The sequence below is a fragment of the Ornithorhynchus anatinus genome, chromosome X1 (assembly GCF_004115215.2).
Source record: "Ornithorhynchus anatinus isolate Pmale09 chromosome X1, mOrnAna1.pri.v4, whole genome shotgun sequence".
NCBI classification, from domain to species: Eukaryota; Metazoa; Chordata; class Mammalia; order Monotremata; family Ornithorhynchidae; genus Ornithorhynchus; species Ornithorhynchus anatinus.
This window is the reverse complement of record NC_041749.1, coordinates 102308562-102329720: the sequence shown is the minus strand read 5'-3', so window position 1 is coordinate 102329720 and position 21159 is coordinate 102308562. Positions and strand designations below refer to the sequence as shown.

The window sequence follows — 21159 nt, the reverse complement described above, 5'->3', positions numbered from 1 at the left end:
TATGGCGATGGGTTGAGAAGTGAGTTGTGTGCTCAACAGATTTTTTGTTTTGTTTTTTTAGAAAAATGGTACGGGCAGCAGAGTGAAGTATGGTCTGGAGACTGTAAGTTCATTGTGGGTGGGGAATGTGCCTGCCAACTCTGTCATTTTGTACTCTCCCAAGCACTCAGAACAACACTCTGCACACAGCAAGCTCTCAATAAATACCACTGATCAACTGATTGGAGAGGGAAGCTGCTGGAACCTCTCCCTGAGGACAGTACCATACTGCTCTCTCTCAAGCATCTGGTAGAATGCTCTGCACACAGTAAGTGCTCAACAAATACCATTGTTTTTCGATGGTTACATGGCAGGTCAGTTTCAGAACTGGTACTAGGACCCAGGTCTCCTGTGGCCCAGATCCACATTCTCACCACTAGACCATGCTGTCTCCCAGCTGTATCAGTAGTTTTCCATCAATTTATGTCTGTCTGCCTCCCACGTTAGATTATAAAATTCTCAAGGGCAGGGACCATGTCTTACTTTGTATGGCCTCCATAGTGCCTTATATAGCGTTCTGTAAACAGTATTGAATTGTAGAGGATAGAGGAGTATTTTTTCCCTTACATCTATATTTTTACCTCACTTTCCAGCTAAATGGAGAAAACTGATGAAACAAAATCTAGCATTTAAGTCTTATGGCGTGTCTTCAATATGGCCCAAAATGTCTAGGTTCTTTTTTTAGGGAAGAGAAATCATGAAGGGGATGTAATTTTACTTTTTCAACACATTTTAGCTTTTTTGAGCCCTACATGGACTTTAATTTACTATACAGATCCTCCCAGAGATTGTTTAAATCTCTCCCTTTCCTCAAAGCTGTGAAAAATAAACTTCACCATAAAGGTGATTTCATTTCCCACAACTCTGATGATGAAAAAGAAAGGTTTGATAATTATCCTTAAGACCAAAAGCTTGATATAATTTAAAAAAAAATTATAACTACAATAAATCCAGCTTCGACACCCAACTTGCAAATCTTCAGAGGATATGAAAAATTTATCTGAAAGTGCTAAGCCTGGGCATGATTAATTAAGAAAAAAAAATGGAGCTCTAAGGGTATTGACTCCTGCCAATTATAACAACTTCAAATGGAGTTGGAGAACAAAGGTATACTTAAATTAAAAAAAAAACAAAATCAATTCACATTTGTGGCCCAAATTCATATACGGTCTTTGAAATATACACCTATCTTCTCCATCTAGATACTGCATGTTTACTGGTTATATTTAGAGCTTTATAAAATGATCAAATAAAGTCCCCACTCCCAATTCTCCTTGTTATCACCAGCCAGCACATTTAACCTCTGAACTCATTCTCTCTTCCCTGGAGGATGTGAGGGGGAGATTAGCCATAGTTAAAGGGCACCATAATCCACTCACAGTGAAGTGACCAGAAATCTGAGATTCTAAACAGGACAAAGGAGAAGCCTCCAAGGAATGGGGACAGGGAAAAGGACCTCATCATTAGTCCTTTGGGTGTCAGGACAGCCCCTCCAAAAATGTGCCAATTCTGCCTATTTTAGGAGGTCTAGTCATATTGCTTCATAACCCAGACATCAGTTTTAAAAGCTGAACTGTTCTGCTCATAGGTCACTGGGTAGGCCTTTACATTTTTACCACTTTCACGTGGTTGTTTTAACTTTTTATAGGTGATCTATTAAGCAGAGAAATCACACTGGCAGAACCTCATCGTCAATGGTATTTATTGAATGCCTAGTAAGCAATAATAATAACTGTGGCATTTGTTAACTGCTTACTATGTGCCAGGCACTGTACTATGCAATAGGGTGGATACAAGCAAATTGGGTTGGACACAGTCCCTGACCCACATGGGGCTCACAGTCTTCATCCCCATTGTACAGCTGAGAAAACTGAGGCATAGAGAGGTGAAGTGACTTGCCCAAGGTCACAAAGCAGACAAGTGGCAGGGCTGGGATTAGAACCTTCATCCTTCTGACTTCCAGGCCTGTGTTTTCTCCACTAGGCCACGCTGCTTCTCAGCACTGTTTTCAGAATTTGGGAGCGTATAACAGAACACAACACATAATGACTGCCCTCCAGGAGCTTACAATCTAAATAAAATATAACAGATGGAAATATACTGTTTTAATTTTTAGAATTTTATTGAACCCACCTCTCTCAATGCTTGAAGTTGGTCCGTGGGGGCCTACCACTTAGTCCAGAAATATTAGGACACCATTTAGGGTTTTGCTGCATTCACTGTCGCAGACACTGCTGCAAAGTTCAATGCTCTAATCCAGGGGTCTGCAACCAGTTTTGGTTTTTTTGGGGGGGGTGGAGATGGGAGGTGAGCGGAGGCAAACTCAATGCAACCTTGAAGCAGATGGTGTTCAGAAGCCATACGATTTACGGCCCACTATGTGACATCAGTGGGGAGAGAAGGGGAGGAAAAAGGGACCCCTCAGAACAATTGTTAGCAGCCTGTCCTGGGACTTTCACTGGGCAGCATGGGTGGGCACTGAGGGGTTGTGGGAGGAGGAGAAAGAGAGAGAAAGATGCGGGGGGGGGGGGGGGGAGGGGCGGAGAACACATGACACTGAACTGAATTTTCATTCAGTTGTCTTCCTTCTCCTCTTTCCCCATTGGCACAGATGCTGCCACTCCACTAGACTGCTCCCGAACCAGGCATGCAAAAGGGTAGATGAGCAGTATGTGTGGCACCTGCACAGCAGTTCGACCCAACCTTCACTCTATCCATCTGCAGCTTCCCGCAACTAGGCAGGGGGCCTGCTCTTGGCCCCCAAATGTGTGTAGGGTGAGTAGTAGAGAGCTCACCTCCTCCAAGAAGCCTTCCAAGACTGAACTTCCCCTTTTCCCTCTGCTCCCTCTCCTCCCTCTCTGCCCCCCCTTCACCTCCCTTCAGCTAAGCCCCCTCTCCCCCCTTTCCCTCTGCTCCTCCCCCCACCCTTCCCCTCCCCTCAGCTCTGTGCTCATTTGTATATACTTTTATTACCCTATTTATTTTGTTAATGAGGTGTACATCCCCTTGATTCTATTTATCGCGATTAAGTTGTCTTGTTTTTGACCATCTGTCTCCCCCGACTAGACTCTAAGCCCGTCGATGGGCAGGGATTCTCTCTCTCTGTTGCCGAATTGTACATTCCAAGTGCTTAGTACAGTGCTCTGCACATAGTAAGAGCTCAATAAATACTATTGAATGAATAGTAGGCTGACCCATCCTGGCACGCTGGGGAAGGGAAGAGGGAATGGAAGGAGGTGGGAGACAAGAGAAGCTTGAGCTCACCTTGCTGTCTGGTGAGTTACGGGGCTGCCATCATGACGCCCCTGCCCAGCCCAAAGAGGTGGGCAGACCTAGCTGTTTCCTGCCCAGCTTCCTGCAACATTTTTACCATGAAGGCTAAACTAATGGCATAGCTCTCATAGTGCCAATTCCACGGGTAGGCCCCTCTAATCAAGAGCCATACATGATTCCAAGAAGAGCCATATGTGAGCCCATTATTGGGCAGGGATTGTCCGAATTGTACACTCCAAGCGCTTAGTACAGTGCTCTGAACATAGTAAGCGCTCAATAAATACTACTGAATGAATGAATAGCTCCCAAACCCCAAGTACCTGCCCCTGCTCTAAATTGTCCCCAGCGGTCTGAAAGAGTTGATTGTCCTTCACCATTGCCTAAGTCTTATCTTGTCTTATTCCGCCAAATCGTCTCCGACCGGTAGCAACTCCATGCACACATCTCTCTCAGAACACCCCATTTCCTTCTGCAAACATTCTGGTAGTGTATCCATAGAATATTCTTAGTAAAAATATGGACGCAGTTTACCATTGCCTTCTGTGCAGTAAACTTGAGTCTCTGCCCTCGACTCTCTCCTGTGCCGCTCTGCCCGCCACAGGTGAGTTCTGACTGGTACCAGATTGCCTTCCACTCGCTAGCCAGTGCCCAAGCTAGGAACAGAACAGGTATCCCTCTTGTATCCGAGACTGGAAGAGTACTGGAAACTCTCCAGATGTAATCGTGAGAGGTGCAACTCAGTAAGTACCAAGAGGAAACAAGCACTGGGAAAGTCAACTTCATCTTCCAGTCAACTAGCAATTTTCTGCAAGAGAATTTACAGAAAGAGATTATTCACAGGCCTCATCAATTGTGAGTCTGACACACTTCCAACCTTCTCCCGTGCTGTAAGAGCCATTACCCACAGCAGCGACTCTCTCCAGAAAGCAGTAATATTTTGTCTCCTTGCTCCCAAGCACCAGTACAGTGTCAGCACACAGTAGGCAATCTCTCGATAATGATGACGATTGTTAGGAAGTGCTTAATAAACATCCTAACTCCTTGTGGGCAGGGAATGTTGTCTATCAACTCGATTATAGTGTGCTCTCCCAAGCACGTAGTACAGTGCTCTGTACTAATCAACACTAGTTGCTAAGCACCTGTGTGTACAGTATTAAATAAATTAAGCACTTGGCAGAGTACAAGAGGGGTATGATACAATCCCTGCCTTCTAGGAGGTTACAATTTAATGGGAAAGAAAAACTCCAAATTAATTTACAGTTAAGAAGAAAAAGAGAATGGGAAGGCGTCAAGTGAATAAATAAGTGCTGAAATACTAGAATATGTAAAGTAATATGTATACATATAGATGAATGCATATATGCTGAGGTGGGTGTTAGGACATGAAGAAGCTAATTAACTGGGAAATATCCCTTAGAGGAGGTGGATTTCAAGAGCGCTTTGAAGATAGAAGAAATATGGTCTGGCAATTTGAAGTGGGAGGGTGTTTCAGGTTATTAGAAGGGGTCTGGAGCTGGGAGAGGTGAGAGTGAGGGCTAGTGAGGTTTGCTTGGGAGGAGTGTAGAATGTGGACTGGGGAGTAGTGGGGGAAGGGGGCAGGTAAGGAGAAGCCAACCAACTCACTATTGTTCTTGTCTGTCCATCTCCCCCGATTAGACTGTAAGCCCATCAAAGGGCAGAGACTGTATCTGTTATCTATTTGTACATTCCAAGCGCTTAGTACAGTGCTCTGCACATAGTAAGCGCTCAATAAATACTATTGAATGAATGAATGAACTCACTGTGTGACGTCCTCGTCTCTTGCTGCCAACCTCTTGCTCACACTTTTCCTTCTGCCTACAGCTTTCTCCGCCTTTACATCTTGCAGACCACTGCTCTCCCCATCTTCTAGGGCCTTTGGAAATCACATCTCCAGGAGGCCTTTCTTGATTGAGAAGCAGCTTGGCTCACTGGAAAGAGCCACTCCCACTGGCTTGGGAGTTGGAGGTCATGGGTTCTAATGCTGGCTTTGACATTTATCAGCTGTGTGACTTTGGGCAAGTCACTTAACTTCTCTGTGCCTCAGTTACCTCATCTGTAAAATGGGGATTAAGACTGTGAGCCCCACGTGGGACAACCTGATTACCTTGTATCTACCCTAGTGCTTAGGACAGTGCTTGGCACATAATAAGCACTTAACAAATACCATTATTATTATTATTTATTTGTCATCACCCCTCCCCCATCGTATTTCTCTCCTTGCCACCACTCCAGTACTTCTTCTTACCGGAGCACTTGGATACTCCAACCCACTACTACACACATCTTTATACCTTATTGCTTCCCTCAATCTGTAATTTATTTTTGTGTGTATTCCCCACTAGACTGTAAACTCAATGACGACAGGGATCATGCCTACTAACTCTCCCAATTGCTTTGCACAGTGCTCTGCACAGAGTAAATGCTCAATAAATACTACTGATTGGCCTTTTTATGGCATTTGTTAAGGCCTTACTATGTGCCAAGCAATGTTCTAAATGCTGGGGTAGACATAAGTTTATCAGATTGAACACAGTCTCTGTCCCACTTGGGGCTCAGTCTTAACTGGAAGAAGGAGGATTTAATCTCCATTTCACAGATAAGACTCTACTCTCTCAAGCACTTAGTACTATGCTATACACAAAGTAAACGCTCAATAAATACCACTGACTGACTGATGAGATAACGGAGGTATAGAGAAGTTAAGTGACTTGCCCAAGGTCACACAGCAAGCAACTGGAAGAACTGGGATTAGAACCCACATCCTCCCACTCTGGGTCCCGTGCCCTTTCCACTAGGCCATTCATTTATTCATTCGTATTTATTGAGTGCTTATGGTGTGCTAAGCACTGTACTAAGTGCTTGGAAAGGGCAATTCAGCAACAGAGAGAGACAATCCCTGCACACAACGGGTTCACAGTCTAGAAGGGGGGAGAGAGACAACAAAACAAAAACTACAACAAATAGACATCAACCGCATCCATTTCCTAGATGCGGTGGCAAATGGATAATTATTGGTGGTGTTTGAGGAGGGAGCCGTGAACATTTTCTGAAGATCATTCAGGTTAGAGTGCAGTACAGCCTGAAAAGGGGCGAGGTTGGAGACAGGGATACTAGTGAGAGGGCTGACGCCATCATCTAATTAGGTGACGATCAGAGCCTGAACTAAGATGGCGGTGATTTGAGTGGCAAGGAAGCGGTGAAACCCAGAAATATTGTGGGGAAAGAATCAGCAGGCTATAGCAGCTGACGATGTAAAGAGTCCACGATGACTCTGCTTGTGGGTTTCGGGGACAGAGGGTGATGATGTTGCTGACAGAGACAGGGAAATTAGGAGGAGTGGGTTTAGCCGAGAAGTTTAGTTTTATAAGGAGGCTCTAAGTAAGCAATGTACTAGACACTGAAGGAGTACAAGATCACCAGATCAGTCACTGCCCCTGTCTAAATGGGGCTCATAATCTTACAAGGGGAAAGCAGATTCATAGAAAAAAAAATTAGGAAGGAGAAGTTACAAATTCAACAGACGAAAATAGCTACATTAAAATAAGTAGGAATGCAGTACTTGGAAAGGGCAATGTTCCAGCTCCTCAGGGCTCCAGACAACAGTCCTTGGTTACAATGACAGAAAACAGAGGACTTCGGAGTTGTCACTAATCAGCTCAGCATTCACAAAAGTGAATTTCTCTGGATCTTAAAAACTTATTTAAGTTGTTGGGTTTTCTTGTTTTTTGTTTTTTCAAAGGAACTCCAAACACTTTCCAATTGTTTTAGAGAGCAGACTCGCAGAGGGGCTCATTGTGAGACGGGCAGCAAAGCTCTCTCCACTTGGCTCCATTCCCCAAGCCCTGCTGCCTCTTCTATTAGAAAGTCCAGAATCACAACAAGGAAGCCAGGCTGGGAGGGCACTGGGAGACAGTCTGAACTCCCAAATAGTCTTCAAACGAAAATCGTTATTGTGCTGAAACCCCACAATTAAAGAAGGGAAGACAATGTAGTGGCCTTTTATAGCCAATTACCCTGAACTGAGACTAAGACCAACCGGTAGGTGTAGGTGGGTGACCACTATGACAAAAAACCCAACAACCCTGCTTTCTGAAATTGAAATAGCACCAGACATGAGATTTTGGCTGAAAAGCAGAGGCCCCTGTTGATCATGAATCAGAAGTGGAAGATAGGAAGAGGTGAAATAAGGAAGAGGTGGCAACAATAATGAATAAATGGCAGGGGGGTGACAGCTTTTTTAGGTCTTAGATCATTTCACTGTTGCTATGGCCGCGTTTGAAGGTATTGACCCAGAGACCTCTCAAGAAAAAAATGGGCATAACAGACTACCTGAATGAGGTTTCACCTTAATATTTTAATAAAGCATTAGATCTGGATTATTTTCAAAGCATTTACAGCATAGGATTGATAGCAAATGAGTTGATGATGAAGGTAAGAGAACGACTGAGCTCTTTATCTTCCCTCCCAAATGCTATCCTCTCCCTGACTTTCCCATCATTGTGGACAGCACTTCCATCCTCCTGTCTCACAAGCCCATAACCTGGGTGTCATCCTTGACTCCGCTCTCTCATTCACCCCACATATCCAATCTGTCACCTAATTCAGCCGGTCTCACCTTCACAACATCGCCAAGATCCACGCTTTCCTCTCCATCCAAACCACTACCTTGTTAATACAGTCACTCATCATATCCCAACTGGATTACTGCATCAGCCTCCTTTCTGACCTCCCAACCTCCTGTCTCTCCCCACTTTAGTCTATACTTCACTCTGCTGCCCGGATCATCTTTCTACAGAAACGTTCTGGGCATATCACTCTCCTCCTCAAAAATCTCCAGTGGTTGCCTATCGATCTTCGAATCAAGCAAAAACTCCTATTGGCTTCAAAGCTCTCCATCACCTTGCCGCCTCCTACCTCACTTCCCTTCTCTCCTTCTATAGCCCAGCCCACACGCTCCGATCCTCTGCCACTAACCTCCTCACTGTGACTCATTCTCGCCTGTCCCGCCATCAACCCCTGGCCCCCGTCCTACCTCTGGCCTGGAATCTCCCCCGATTAGACTGTAAGCCGGTCAAAGGGCAGGGACTATCTGTTACCGATTTGTACATTCCAAGCGCTTAGTACAGTGCTCTGCACATAGTAAGCGCTCAATAAATACTATTGAATGAATGAATGCCCTCCCTCCTCACATCCGCCAAACTAGCACACTTCCCCCCTTCAAAGCCCTAGTGAAAGCTCACCTCCTCCAGGAGGCCTTCCCAGACTGAGCCCCCCTTTTCCTCTGCTTCTCCTCCCCCCCATCATCCCTATTCCTTCCCTCTGATCTACCCCTCTCTCCATCCCACAGCACTTGTGTATATATGTACATTTTTATTTTATTATATTTATTTTATTAATGATGTGTATAAATCTATAATTCTATTTATTTATATTGATGCTATTGATGCCTGTCTACTTGTTTTTGTTTTGTTTTGTTTTATTGTCTGTCTTCCCCTCCTAGACTGTAAGCCCGTTTCTGGGTAGGGACTGTCTCTATTTGTTGCCATATTGTACTTTCCAAGTGCTTAGTACAGTGCTCTGCACCCAGTAAGCGCTCAATAAATATGACTGACTGACTGAATGAATGAATGAAATGTCTAATGCCACTCCATCACACAACAAATGAGTTAGTGTAAAATGTGAGCCAGATCAAGAAAAATAAGCAATGAGTTGCTCTGATAATTACTCCTCTTCAGCTGTGTGACAAGCAAAACTAAAGTGATGGAAATAATGGATACAACCATGAAAAACGAACAGCTTACAGAGAATGATTACAAAAATATAAAGACAGCCAATTAGGAAAAAAAAACAAAGATCGGGCCCTCAGGATAATTGGAATCAATTTTATTTGGATTTGGCCCTGGAAAAACATAATGAGGGTACAGTACTAACAAACTGTGATGGAATTGTGATCAAATATTTTGGAGTTCCCCAAAAGCTGCAATAGTAAAGCCACGTGGTTGCAACAAGAAGAGAAAACCTGGGCAGTTAGAATCATGGAAATGAAGCATTCAGAGTAGCTAATAATTGGAAAGCACCAGGTCCTGACTTGTTGCTGATCTCCTGGCTCAAGTATCTCAAGGGAGCACATGGAGCTTTGGCAAGATGTTTTGTGCAAATACTGTGGGTCCCAGAAGAACTCCCCAATTTTGTGAAATCTGGAGATCACTCATCTTGTCAAAAGATAATACTGTACTTCAAGTCCAGAGACGCACCAACCAATAAATGCACTCACCTACCAACAACACCCATTTTTAACATCAAAGATTTTCTCAAGAATAGAATGCTACTGATTACCACAGGGAATGTAAGGGCAGGTTATAAGACATGAAGTGTCATATCTATTAAATAGACAAATGAAACATGAGCATTATCTTTATTAACTACAAAAAAAGCCCATGACTCAGTTCCCTATTCATCTCTAAGAAAGATCGAAGATTTATAAGCAGGCATTGAGTAAAAGGAGTAACAGGTTGTATCTTTTGACAGATGAAAGGAGGAGAATAATTTGGTTATGTCAGAATTTCCGATATAGAAGCCTAAATAATCCAGTCATGGCTTTCAGAGAAAAGCATATCATTAGCTGTTTGAACTACAACGGATAATATGAAACCCCATGCCCCTATCATTTTAAGTAGCACATGAAGTTTTATTCTTATGAACTTTAGAAATGATGTGCAACTGGAGTTTGGGATGGAAAAGTGCACAATAATTTGAGTGATGAAAGGAAAACTTTCTGTGATAGGTTTATTGCTAGGGAAGACCAAATTATCAAAAGAACTTCACGGAAGGGTAACCCTACACATATCTGGTCTTCATGCAGTTTACACTGATCAACTATATCCCAATTAAAGAAAGGCTGAAAACCACATTGTTTCCATGGGAATATACAGACAAAAATTCCTCCATGCCAGCAATAAAACCAGAGTAATAAATCCTTCTTGCACCACAGATACCCTTTCACTTGATATTATAAAATAGCCTAATTCAGATGTAGAATCCAACATACATAAAGGCAAGTTAAAAGACCAACACCTCATGCATTACCCAAAAGTTGGAATTAAGAGGATCATTCCACCACACAAAGGGTGTAGAAGTAATAACCATCTACAATGCCCACAAGGAGCTTAAATTCTAGAGGAGAGACAGGCACTAAGATAAATTACAGATACATATATGTGTTGTTGGGCTTAGGGTGGGGTGAATAAAGAGTACAAATCAAAGTGCAAGGGTGAAGCAAAAGGGAGAGGGAGTAGGGGAAAGGAGAGCTTAGTCAGGAAAGGCATCTTGGAGGAGAGGTGCTTTTAATAAAGATGTGCTTTTAAGATGTGCGGAAGCAGCATGGCTTAGGAAAGAGCACAGGCGTGGGAGTCAGAGGTCGTGGGCTCTAATCCCGGCTCCACCACTTATCAGCTGTGTGACTTTGGCGAAGTCGCTTAACTTTTCTGAGCCTCATTACCTCATCTCTAAAATGGGGACTAAGACTGTGAGCCCCACGTGGGAGAACCTGATTTCCTTGTATCTTCCCCAGGGCTTAGAACAGTGTTTGGCACATAGTAAGCGCTTTACAAATGCCATTATTATTATTATTACAATTAGGTTTGTGACACCTAAGTGACTGTTTTCAAAGGGCCAGATTATAACCTCAGTGAACTGAGCAGTAAAACAGATCACAGTTTCCCTACACTAAAACTTGAAAATGAGGATATATGCCAGATCATATCTATAAACAATTCCAAAGAAAATTCAGATTTGGAAACAAAAGGAATTTGGTAAAAAAAAATATGTAAACAAAACTGACTAACCACTGACTGAATCAATTCTTTCTGTTTGGTGAGATTGAGGGCAATTCAGGATTATGTAATTGGCACTAAAATTCATCCCAAAATTATACTGAAGGCAAACATTTTAAGATAACTATAGTCAATGTCTAGCAGCTAACAAGCTAATTGAACATGTAATTGGAGGATTTACAACCTTGATTTCTGTGGATTAAGTCAAAAGGCACCAAAGCATTGCTAAAATTGCATGTTGATAACTAGCCTTCAATTGCAAACTAGGGAATGGATTAGCACCTTAAATATGAACCCAAGAATGTGCTGGAAATCACCTGCTACAAACTGTATAGCCAGTATTATAGTGTGTGCTCTTACTATGCATCTTGGACAGCATGCTCTGGAAGAATTAGTGAACATTCTTCCAACAACTTGCCTCTACCCAGACAGAACACAATGTGGTTTCACAAGAAATGGTTGCCCGTACTTGTAGGTGTGGACCGAGGCGTGAGTAGTATACTGTAAATTTTCCTTAATGCATGCAGGATTCTTCAAAAATGCAACCCCTGCACTGTAGGAGAACCGAATGTACAGAGACGGGACCATGATAATAGATGAGCAAGCATGGTCGATAATCCAGAAATAGTGCAGCTTGATCATTTTATTAAACAGTGGTGTTGTTAAATGATCTCCTCCAAGAGGCCTTCCCTAACATTCTTTTCCTTTTCTTTCACTCTCTTCTGCATCACCCTGACTTGCTCCCTTTATTCATCCCCCCCTCCCAGCGCCACAGCACTTCTGAACATATCGGTAATGCAGTTATTTTATATTAATGTCTGTCTCCCGCTCCAGACTGTAAGCTCATTGTGGTTGGGGAATGTGTCTCTTATACTGTACTCTACCAAGTCCTTAGTACAGTGTTCTGCACACAATAAGCACTAGATAAATATGATTGATCGATTGATGGATGAGTACGAAATCCAGTTAGAGAAGCTGGAACAAATGCAGAGGTTGAAACACAGCAAAAGAAAGTCTATTATTACCTGGGTGGCAGGCTTTGCTCTCCCCTCTTAGGGTCACACCTGGAGAGCTTCCAGTACTCTACCAGTCTCAGCTATAGGAGGGAGAGTCAAGCAGAGGCCTACCCATTCCATTCCTAGCTTGGCCAGTGGCTAGTGAGCGGAAGGCAATCTGTTACAAGTCAAAACTCACCCATGCTGGGCAGCAGTGGCATGGGAGAGAGTCGAGGGCAGAGACTCAAGTTTACCATGCGGAAAGCGAAATGGTAAACCACTTTCGTATTTTCACCAAGAGAACTTTATGGATTCACTACCAGAACGATTGCAGAAGGTGAGCGGGGCGTTATGGGAGAGATATGTCTGTGGTGTCGCTATGGGTCGGAAATGACTCAATGGCATAAGACAAGACAAGACAAGGTTTTGCTCTGTATAAACTCACTAAAAACGTTATAAGGAATTGGGGATTCACTTACACAGGTCTCAATTCTGAAGGTGGAACTTCTGGATAGCTACAACAAAATGAGAACTTTTCAATCTTGATGACAGATAACTGAGCCCTAGCTATCCCAGCAAACTCTCCCCAGTCATACAAGTAAGCAGAACTGAGCTGCCCCTCTCCAAGATTTACTGACACAGAATCCCCATGCCTCACAACAGCCTGGGAGAGCTGCAGGCTTGTCAGGAGGCTCAGTGACCCATGTGGGCTGCAGGTAACACCCCACAGTGTCCTGGCCCAAGCCAATTCTTGGTCCTACCCAGAATACGCAGGTCCCTGATGCTAGAAACTGGCCTGTCTTCCCCATCCCAACTCGAGTCACTCAAGGCCTAGATCTCTGGCAGCAGGGCTCAGGTAACTGTGGTGCCCTAAGGCGTAGGAGCCTCTTGCATCTCCAGCTCTTGAGCACCCTGAATCATACTCCATGTGGAATGTCTTGCATCCAAGCTGCTTCATTGGCCCCAGCCCCACCCCAACCCCCAAATATTGCTACAGGCCACTTTGATGAGTTTACTAATAGGCTAACTAGGCCCTGGCCTGAAGGATAAAATTTTGCCCTTGCTACAGCTGAGAGAGTTGCTTACCCTCTCCCAACAACAGTTTCTCAAACTCAGACTCCACTTCTTCATGGAAGAAGGCGGTAATGTTGATGTGACAGACTTCTGGGAGATATAGTCCCAATTCAGACTATATCAGCCTATGTACAGTCTACATATATATATAGACTATATATATGGACATATAAATACATATATATGTAGACTATATATATGGACAGAGACTGTGTCCATCCTGATTAGCTTGTATCTACCCCAGCGCTTAGAAAATAACTTGACACATTTGAAAGTGCTTAATAAATACCATCATCAATTCAGGTGGCAGCAAATTTCTAAATGTGTTAATAGGTGTTTCAAGAGCACCCTGCTCTGTGACTATGCAAAGCAATTCTGCACCGGACAAAGGCTTTAGGATGAATAATCCTTCATCCCTGCATAAATCCAGGAAGGATGCCTTGATACATTTACTCCACCTGAAAGTAAACAACTGGCTTTACACTCTTGGAAGGATAGGGTTCAAGATATCTGACTAATACCTATTTCAGTATAATAGGTTAAAACCCAGATTAATCAGAGAAACACTAACAATGATCATACCAGTGACACTGAGGTACTACGAAGCAGAGTAAAGTGGATTACCACTTTGGCATAGTTCCAAATAAACAAAAAAACTTCAGGCCACTCGATCGAGATATCAATTCATTGATGGTATTTATTGAGCGCTTACTGTGTGCAGAACACTGTATTAAGCACTTGGGAAAGTACAATACAACAGAGTTGGAGGGTGAGATCCCTGCCCACATGGAGCTTATAATCAATAAGGGAGGACAGACATTAAAATATACTACAGATAGGGGCAACAGTAGATTGTAAGGATATTTATATATTTACATAAGTGCCGTGAGGCTGGGGAGATTATTAAAGTGCTAAAATGGCAAGTGCACAGTCAACTCAGAGGAAAGGGTGGATATGGGATGTTAATTTAGAAAGCAGTATGCCCAGTGGCATATTTGGCAGGAGAGCCACCCTGGATATAGCACAGAAAAAAAAGAGTGGCCTAACTCCCCAATCCAATCCACTTGGGTTCTAATCCCCCTTCCACTACTTGTCTGCTGTTGTGATCTTGGGCAAGTCACTTCATTCATTCATTCATTCATTCATATTATTGAGCACTTACTGTGTGCAGAGCACTGTACTAAGTGCTTCGGAGGGTACAATAAGAATAAAAAGACGCATTCACATCCCCTGCCCACGGTGAGCTTACTCACATCTCTGGATCTCAGTTACCTCATCTGTAAAATGGGGATTGAGACTGTGAGCCCCATGTGGGACAGGGACTGTGTCCAACCTGATTTGCTTGTATCCATCCAGTGCTTAGTAAACTGCCTAGCACACAGTAAGCGTTGAACAAATACCACTTCTCTGGGCCTCAGTTACCTCATCTGTGAGCCTAAAACTGTAAGCCTCATGTGGGATAGGGACTGTATCCATCCTGATTAGCTTGTATCTACCCCAGTGCTTAGAACAGAACTTGACACATCAGAAAGAGCTTAACAAATACCATCATTATTATTATTATATTCTAGCCCTTGCCCAGGGCACCACTGGCCATGGAGTACCCTGACTGCTCCAATCCAGGGACCTGTCCTGAGGGGTTTGGGCAGGCCAAGGAGCTGGAAAGCCATTTTCTCATTCTCAACCAATTAATAATATTTATTGAGCACCTGCTGATACAGAGCACTGATTTAGGTTCTCAGAAAAGTACAAGATAAGAGCTTGTATCTAATAGGAGATAGGCAAAAAAATTGTTTAGCAAAAGTGGGAGCAAAAGAAAAAACAGGTGCAATTGGTAATAGCAAGAGTATGGAAAAGTAGGAATGCCACAGTCTCAATTAATGGTATTTATTGCATGTTGACTGTGTACAAAGCACTGTATTAACCACTTGGGAGGGTATAGTACAACAGAGTTGATAGATATGCAAAAAGGGGTGTGAACAAATACATACTTAAGTGCTAAAGATTGCTGTTGGATTGACAAAATCTGGGAAGGAGATTAATCAGAGAATACCTCCTCAAGGAGATGGGTTTTCAGAGTGGGCTTTCAATATAGGGAGAGCTGTGGCCTGGCAGGTTTTAACTGGGAGAGAGTCCCTGGGAGGGGGAAGGGCACAAAGAATGGTAGTCAGACAGGAAAATTTGTTTAGAAGGAGTGAAGAGCATGAACTGGGGAACAGCAAAGTGAAGAGAGCAGAATGGGATGGGAGGATCCGGAATTCTCACCCTGGCGTATTCTACCCCTGCCTGTCACACAACCAAAGGAGTTGAATCTGGACATTAGAAACTTTCAATGCATTAATTATTACTCATCTCTATCCCCCATCTCTAACTGATTGGGTGCACAATTCCAAGTGATTCTGGATAGACCGTGGCTCAGGAAACAATCCCCCATTAAAGACATAGGTCCTCTGAGAAAATTGGTTCCATTTTATGTTTTAACTTAAGACATGGTTTTCAGGTACCAATTATGTTTTAAGTCTAAGGAATTTTCTAAGTCTAAAGAGTATAAAAGTCTAAGAATTGAATTTTCATCAATTTATGCCTGCATGCCTCTTCCATCAGACTGCAAGTTCCCAAGTGCAGGGATCATGTTTCATATTTATTCTGCATGACACCCACTCCTTACCTCCCCTTCCTCTCAACCTCAGTTTCCTCATCTACAAAATGGGGATTCAATAATACCTGTTCTCAATCCCATTTAGACTGTGAGACCCATCTGGGACAGGGACTATCTTTATTATCTTGTATCTAGCCACCCCAGTGGTCATCAGACTATAAGTGCTTAACAACTACCACAATGACTTTTATGATCATTTTGGGCAATGGAGAGTTGATTCAATGTATTTGAATGATAAATTCCAATTCCTCTAAATTTTAAGAGAGACCTCTAAAGTTGCCAACTGCCTCATAAAAACATGCTGTATCTCAGAAAAATAGACTTTCAGGGAGTCAGGGGATACTTACAGATAGATCTTGTCCCTCTAGAGCCAAACCATCACATTCTAGCTTTGAACCTTTACAGTTGCCCTTTATACTTGAAGACAAAGCTATTGGCAGTGAAGTGTACATTTGGTGAATAGCCTAGCCATGGTTTGCCATTTTGAAGAGGCTTCGTTTGTGAGTGAAAGTCAACAGCAGAAATTCACTGTTTCTGGATTGGAATTAGTTAATTAGAAATCGACTAGATTTGAATAGAGTTAAGTGAAGGTGACAATGAAATAAAGATTGTCCAAATCAAACATTGATTTCCACACTTTGACCACGTGATAATACTAATGGTATTTGTTAAGCGCTTACTACGTGCCAAGCACTGATCTAAGCACTGGGGTAGATACAAGGTAATGAGATTGTTCCACGTGGGGCTGACAGTCTTAATCCCCATTATACAGATGAGGTAACTGAGGCACAAAGAAGTTAAGTGACTTGCCCAAAGTCACACAGCTGATAAGTGGAGGAGCCAGGAATTAAAACCCACGACCTCTGACTCCCAAGCCCACACTTTTTTCCACTAAGCCACGCTGCTTCTCTTCTGTTTCTCACATGAAGATGCTGAACACATTATCAACTACATGAAGCTGAAATTCTCTCTGCCACCCACAAGAGCTATGACTGGCTCAGAGCTTGGTCTCAGTGATTGGCTGGGAGGGCTGGGGCACAGGAGGGGCTGGAACAATTAGCTGGGGCTGGGGGAAAGGGGTTGTGGAAAGAAAGATGGAAGAGCAGAGGGCAGTTGAGGAGATAAGGGAATGTAAGATCAGAGCATGGAACTTTTGGGACAGCTGATGGAGGGAAATGGGGTTGAGCTAATCCCACAGGTGAAGCCCACCATGGAAGGGGCTGGGACTTGCATAGAAACATGGTGGGGTGTTGTGGGAGAAGGGAGGGAAGGGCCAAGTGCAGGGTCACTTGGGTGCAGAGCCAAGTGCAGGGTCACTTGGGTGCAGACTGGGTGTTTCCACTTGTTTAGTTATATCTAGTGAGATGTCTGGAAAAATCTTCACTGTCAGTACTAACTGAGAAGATTAAAAAAATCACATATTTCTTAATGGCAAACATTTTCCTACAAAATAGATAATACCAGCTCTTTTTTCTACTGCAGCACCTGTTCTCCCCATGAAACTACCTGTATCACCTGTGTCTAAAGCCACTAATAAATAATAAATAATGATATTTGTTAAGCATTTACTATGTGCCAAGCACTGTTCTAAACTCTGGGGAAGATACAAGGTAATCAGGTTGTCCCACGTAGGGCTCACGATCTTAATCCCCATTTTACAGATGAGGTAACTGAGGCACAGAAGTTAAGTGGCTTGCCTAAGATCACAAAGCAGACAAGTGGCGGAGTCAGGATTAGAACCCACGACCTCTGACTCCCAAGCCCATACTCTTTCCACTAAGCCACGCTGCTTCTCTTCTGTTTCTCACATGAAGATGCTGAACACATTATCAACTACATGAAGCTGAAATTCTCTCTGCCACCCACAAGAGCTATGACTGGCTCAGAGCTTGGTCTCAGTGATTGGCTGGGAGGGCTGGGGCACAGGAGGGGCTGGAACAATTAGCTGGGGCTGGGGGAAAGGGGTTGTGGAAAGAAAGATGGAAGAGCAGAGGGCAGTTGAGGAGATAAGGGAATGTAAGATCAGAGCATGGAACTTTTGGGACAGCTGATGGAGGGAAATGGGGTTGAGCTAATCCCACAGGTGAAGCCCACCATGGAAGGGGCTGGGACTTGCATAGAAACATGGTGGGGTGTTGTGGGAGAAGGGAGGGAAGGGCCAAGTGCAGGGTCACTTGGGTGCAGAGCCAAGTGCAGGGTCACTTGGGTGCAGACTGGGTGTTTCCACTTGTTTAGTTATATCTAGTGAGATGTCTGGAAAAATCTTCACTGTCAGTACTAACTGAGAAGATTAAAAAAATCACATATTTCTTAATGGCAAACATTTTCCTACAAAATAGATAATACCAGCTCTTTTTTCTACTGCAGCACCTGTTCTCCCCATGAAACTACCTGTATCACCTGTGTCTAAAGCCACTAATAAATAATAAATAATGATATTTGTTAAGCATTTACTATGTGCCAAGCACTGTTCTAAACTCTGGGGAAGATACAAGGTAATCAGGTTGTCCCACGTAGGGCTCACGATCTTAATCCCCATTTTACAGATGAGGTAACTGAGGCACAGAAGTTAAGTGGCTTGCCTAAGATCACAAAGCAGACAAGTGGCGGAGTCAGGATTAGAACCCACGACCTCTGACTCCCAAGCCCATACTCTTTCCACTAAGCCACGCTGCTTCTCCTCAGCATCTCCTGAAACATATCTCAATGTAATTGGGATAGTAATAATAATAATAATGGTATTTGTCAAGCGCTTACTATGTGCCAAGCACTGTTCTAGGCACTGAGGTAGATACAAGGTAATCAGGTTGTCCCACGTGGGGCTCACGGTCTTAATCCCCATTTTACAGATGAGGTAACTGAGGCACAGAGAAGTTAAGTGGCTTGCCCAAAGTCACACAGCTGATAAGTGGGGGAGCCAGGATTAGAACCCGGGATCTCTGACTCCCAAAGCCATGCTCTTGCCACTAAGCCACACTGCAGGCAACTGGACAATAATTAAAGAGAAGAAGAAAAATTTGGTTTAAAGGCCTTCACTTAAGCTAAAATGAAAATATTTTGAACCCCATCGGAAACAAAATTGTTTTCAGGATGTGAACTAATCTGCAGAACTAAAACTATTCATCCGGAGATGAGAAAATTAATCTCCTAAGAAGAGAAAATGATCCCAAAGCCTTAGATTATACTGGAGTGTGTAAAGCACACACACATTAATGAAAGAGCTTACACACAACTGATGATTCACTTAGGTCAACAAACAAACAAAAAAACTACCAGTCTAACCACTCAAAGACTAGAGTAAAAGTACTTTTATACAATGCAAAAGAAGCCCAATACCTATTCTCCCATATGATTTTGCTGTGTTTTTGTTTTGTTTTTTTACATCAACCTGACCACAAGACTCCTAGCAGAGCCCTGTGCTTCAGTAGCCATGAGAAGTTCCAGACTTGCTTTTCTAAGGATAGAATCAGCCAGGAACCTTTGTCATGTTGAATGTCAAGCAGCTGCTAGAAACAATCCTACAAGGGAAACTTTCACTCTCCATATACCTTAGTAGCAGTCCTTTTGGTGTGAGAATTTTAAAAAAGGAGAAATTCAGAAGTTCAGGAGATGTAACCTTAGGCCACTATATTTTTGTTAAGCAATCAAACAGAACACTGAGTGTAACTTTCAACATCATTTCCAGAAAACCTTCAGTTGTTCCATCAAAAAACAAAACGGATTCTTCCAATCCCAAGTGTTATGGTTATGACACAGTATGTTTCCTTTAGAGTATGTTTTCATTTAACTTCATTTTCAATGAATTTCTTATTACCTTAGTCTTTGAGGAGGCTATGTTTCTTTTTTCCTTTCCTACAGGAAGAAAATCTAAAACAGTACAGGTTAGCAAGAATATTGGTACATTTACTCCATAAATTTGCAGTATGATCCTTCCACTTCCAACTGCTTTCAAATATATGGCTTTATAAAATTCCTTAAGAACCTGAAAAGCGTTCTGGGAAGACATTCAAAAGTTGGGTACATAGAGGTCAGGGTATAAAACCTACATTTTTATCCATAAAGCAACCGACTGACAGTAAATTTCCACTGCAAGTTGAAAAGGCTATGGAAAGTTGCAAAGTCACAGGCCAAAGAATTCCTCAGTATGTTGTCCAATTTATAAACAACAGGGTTCTGTGCATCAGCACTGACCACAGCTAGGTTTCATGCACACTATACTGCAGAGACAAACTATTTCAGAGGCAAATACCTAAATACTGTTTCATTAAGGTAATTTAGAGAAGGCCAGCTTTTTAGAATGCAGAGCATCCTTTGAACAATTACAAAAAAATAGCACCATTCCCCATGGTGATGTATTGATGAAATTCTTCCCACTTATTTCATAGTGCCTACTTCCAGCACTGTGAACAGCTGCTCAATGACATCACTGTATTGTTTTCTTTCACAAGGAGTAAAGAACTTGGAACAGCCATAATAAGCAAATAATGGCAATTCCTTTAGAAGCTGTTCCTCTTTGCTTTTGGAAGAGCAAGTCCCCATGGAGAATACTTGTTCTCGTTAACTAAATCTATTTAGCTATATGCCCTGCTCAGAAGGTGGGGTATCACTGCACCATAGGTTGAACTAAGTTTGACTGGCAAACACATTCAGAATTTACATTACGAGCAAGAGCGCTAGCATGCTCAAATGCCATTCATAGCTAACTTTAGGGAAAAGAAATATTAACCACATCTTCCTAGCAAATAAAATTTGATAGTATGAGCTGGGTTTCTATTAACAAAAATCAAATGGAGAGAAAAGGGGAGAGGAAGATACCCGCTGTGGGCAGGGATTGTCTTTATTGCTGAATTGTATTTCCCAAGCGCTTAGTACAGTGCTTTGCACATGGTAAGCGCTCAATAAATACGACTGAATGAATGAATGACACCAGAGGAAGACACGCACACATATAAACACCTCACAGCCTGCATGCACAACTGCCAGTATGACTGAACTAATCAAAGAGGGAAGTCACTTGTAAAGACATTGCAAACAGTGCACAGTGCAAACACATTACTATAAAGTTCAACTGTATTGACATAGGTGCAGCAGCATGAAACATGACTTAGATTTGTTTAAAGAAAATAATTTAGTGTGGTTAATCGGAATGGTTGAGTGCAGTCATTCTTTGTTCATGTGCTACAATCTGAATGGATGTTAAGAAAAAAAGACACCCTACATTTGTGAAAATATTTTACTACCTCTGGGGAACAGTGGGTAAGGAGAT

The 21159-nt window shown here is 42.8% G+C and overlaps 1 protein-coding gene and 1 non-coding gene across 2 annotated transcripts in view; one reads left to right on the top strand and one right to left on the bottom strand.

The window, feature by feature from the left end:
- VGLL4 (vestigial like family member 4) overlaps positions 1 to 21159 on the bottom strand; it is a 152153-nt gene that overhangs the window by 115955 nt on the left and 15039 nt on the right. The gene's annotated exons all lie outside the window — the stretch shown is intronic.
- LOC114807040 lies at positions 12212 to 12349 on the top strand. Its single transcript, XR_003755093.1, has one exon. It is a non-coding gene; the product is annotated as a small nucleolar RNA SNORA7 (small nucleolar RNA).